The following is a 3,410-nucleotide window of genomic DNA, read 5'->3' as shown; positions in this document are numbered from 1 at the left end:
GCAGATGCAGTAGATTAGCGAACACCTAGAGCGCTCGGGACGCGAAAGATTCATCAACGTACGAACGGGCGGACAGTTCCACCGATACTCACGGTTCAAGTCACACGCTAATTGGTATTTGATGTCCAATCCGGTTGGAAGGGGCTCGCCTTGCAGGCTTTACTACACGAGTAGTCTTCCTCCGAAAAAAATGAACAAAATGAACAAGAAAGAAAAATTGAAAAAGAAACCAGTACTCACACCTAACCGCGAAAAAGCTCACTAGTTAACACCTTTCGCTACTCGAGGCTGGCCACTGGCCGCTAGGCTCGAGCCACCTAAAAGGGGAGTTTTCCACGGACAACCCTGTCCGTGCTGTCGGGCTGGTCCGTCCGTCTATAGTACTGTGCCCAGCACTACCACCGCCATCGTGACAAACATAACTAATTAAAGTCATCCCTCGTTATCGTGTGCGACAAATCGACATCGTGGAACGGGCCGGGAGCTGAGGAAAAGCTTCTCTTGGCCACCATCACCACCACACGTGTCACCGATTCGCACGAAACTCGGCGCGCCACTTATCCTGCGATCATTTTGTCTGCCCCAGCTGGTCAGCTTGGGCCGCAACCGGACGGAGACGAGACTCGTTCGCGCGAGGCGATGGAGTCATTTGTCGCATAAATTAATTTTTGCACCCATTACCACCCGGCAAAGGGGGGGGGGGCACTCGAAGAGGCGCGAAAGCATTTTTCCAACCGGCTCCGGGGGCGCGGACATGCACTTTGGAGTGAAAAATAAACATCAAAAACCGGCCCTTCGCTCGGTCCAGGAGGGACCGGATGAGGGCCGATGGGTGGGAGCGTTTTTAACACCCGTCCGTGATCCGCGGGTGGAAAAAGTATTCCGGTAAGTGTGAGAAAATTAATAACTGGTCAAAGATATTTGTAGCGCTTGGTCGGAGCTGTTGTTTCGCTCGAGTGGTGTGTGTGTGTGTGTGTTTTTATTTACATCCACTTGCGCAGGGAACGGATGCTGGCTTCGGTTGTCACGTGCGGACGGGAAATGGTCACCTAAAGTGCGGTGTTAAGGGTGGTATTTATGCTGCAGAGGGGTGCCTTGAGTTGAGAAGGACCGGAAATGCAGCGTGGGGATTTGTTTAATTTGTGTTTATTATGATTTTAAGTGAAGACATTAACAAACATAATGTGTCGCGAGGTTGGTGAGAGACCAAATTGATACAATTTTCCTGTGGAAGGATGTGATAAGGATGCGCAGTTCTTGATGTGTGTCTCCTGATTTTCTTTCTTGAAGATACATTGATACATAGAGATCGTTCAATTACTGCTTGTGGAGAAGAGTTTGGATGTGAAGTGAAGAAGAAGCTTTTGACTATTTATGGGTACCTTTAGTTATTTATTTATTTATTCCTTCTCTTACCTTTTGTACAGTTTTTTATAAAGATAAGAATAGAGGTTTGAGAAGCATTATAGATCAATTCGTTCAACGAAAACCTCGCACAACTTGTGAATCTGCTTTGTATCTCAGATAAGCATTTAAAACACCATTCTAATAGATACTATTGAAATTTTTTCGATACACACCCAACCTCTAGTGTTGACAAGCGTATTTAAATTGCTTCATCACATGATCGCTTGCAATTCTTTGCAAAAGTCCACAAAACGTCACGGACAATTTCCCTAATGGCATCAACGTGTGTGTGTGTGTATCTCATCATCGTAATGAACCGTTCTCCACGCCAAAGTGGCATATCATTTATCGAGTGTTATACACCACCCTAAACATGGCACTCATTACAAAGTGTAAAGCAACACCCGCGTCCACCGCAGCTGCCATTAATTACCGACTGCATTAATCCATTTTATCGCACGGTCGCGAACAAACCGACAGAAACTAATCAACAACTAACGCGCAGGGTGTCCCAATTCGTCACCTAAAACCCAGCCAACCCCGAGAAAAGGACGGCCCTTTCCCAAGCGATCAGGTGCCGGGACGATGCGAAAATTATCTCCCGGCTCTCGTTCGCTCCATCGCTGCGGAAGAAATGCCACTTGATGTTTATATGACAAACGACCGATCAAGGCAAACGCGACTGAGACCCTTTGGAAAGGGGGTGGACGGGGAAGGGAAGGGGGAGGGGGGGGGGTTGCACACACACACACACAGACATTCCGAAAACCCCGGGGAAACGCGAGTGGAGAAGGAAAAAAAAAAGAAAGGACAGACTCCGCCGCCGGTACAAAACTAGAAAGTGCACTGGGCCTCCGGTGCATCGGTGCATCGGTGCATCGGGTTGGGAGACCCAGGACGGACGCGTCTCTCGTGTGCGGAGCAATTATGCACCCGGTTAAATAATGCCCGCTGCAGCCGGCGGCGGACTCGATGCTGACGTTTGATGGACTGCTGCCCGCCCGTCGCCGCCGCTGCCACTGATGTCTGAGTTAATCTTTCTTTCTCTATCGGGAATTGGAACGGTCGCTGTGTGCACCTGCGCTCCCCTGAGCCCTTGAAGCCCGGGCGGACCTGATTAGGTTCGGTGCTGCCTTCTGGTGAGCTGGCCGCGATGGTGTTGGCGCAATCCGCGTGGTGCCTACGCAAGAAAACGGCACCGTCCTTTGAATGCGGCCGCGGAAAAAGGCATGCACGCGGCAAGCCACAATCCTGGCGCGTCCCCGTCCGTCGTCACGACATCGACGCGCCTCCGCTGACTGATCGGGGCTGACGGATTGCTGAAATGTTTTGCGTACCAGCGTGCCGACCCGGCCGTCACCGGAAATGGGCTCGCGGTTGCAGGAGCTCCGTGCAGCAAGTGGCCTGGCTGTAATTGACTCATTTGTGGGGAGCGCTCGTTCGGTTATTTCTTTTCGTACCGGCGCGTATCCGGGGCGGATACGGGCGGGATTCACGGGTTTACGTTTGGGGCTCGATTACGGTTCGGTTGGCTCGTTGAAATTGAGATTAGCGTCGGAAATATGGGGCACTTTGTGCGGTGGGAAATGGGCTGAACGGGCCAATTTTGTACGCACGAATAATGGCTGATTGATAGTTAGATGCAAGGATTGTCAAGTGCCTTCGTGGCGCAATCGGTTAGCGCGTTCGGCTGTTAACCGAAAGGTTGGTGGTTCGAGTCCACCCGGGGGCGGGAAAAACTTTTTTTGCCAGCGGGAAATCTGAAAATAACTCAAAGGCAACTTTTAGAGATTTTCATTTATAAAACATCACAAATTATACAACATTTAAAAAATTTAAACTAAATAAATCAATGCTACGTAATCTGTAATATAAATAAATTTGAAAAAGGAGATGTATAATGTACTAAACTTGTAAGTTAGTTAATTGTACAATAGTTATAAGATAATTTACCTATTTAATATACCTTGTATTACAAATTTACAATACAATTTCAATTACAT

The 3,410-nt window shown here is 48.7% G+C and overlaps 1 non-coding gene across 1 annotated transcript; it reads left to right on the top strand.

The window, feature by feature from the left end:
* Positions 1 to 3,065: 3,065 nt before the first annotated feature.
* Trnan-guu (transfer RNA asparagine (anticodon GUU)) lies at positions 3,066 to 3,139 on the top strand. The gene has a single exon. It is a non-coding gene; the product is annotated as a tRNA-Asn (tRNA).
* The last annotated feature ends 271 nt before the right edge of the window (positions 3,140 to 3,410 follow it).

The sequence above is a fragment of the Anopheles nili genome, chromosome 2 (genome assembly GCF_943737925.1).
Source record: "Anopheles nili chromosome 2, idAnoNiliSN_F5_01, whole genome shotgun sequence".
In the NCBI taxonomy this organism is placed as follows: domain Eukaryota; kingdom Metazoa; phylum Arthropoda; class Insecta; order Diptera; family Culicidae; genus Anopheles; species Anopheles nili.
This window is presented reverse-complemented; position numbering and strand designations above follow the sequence as displayed.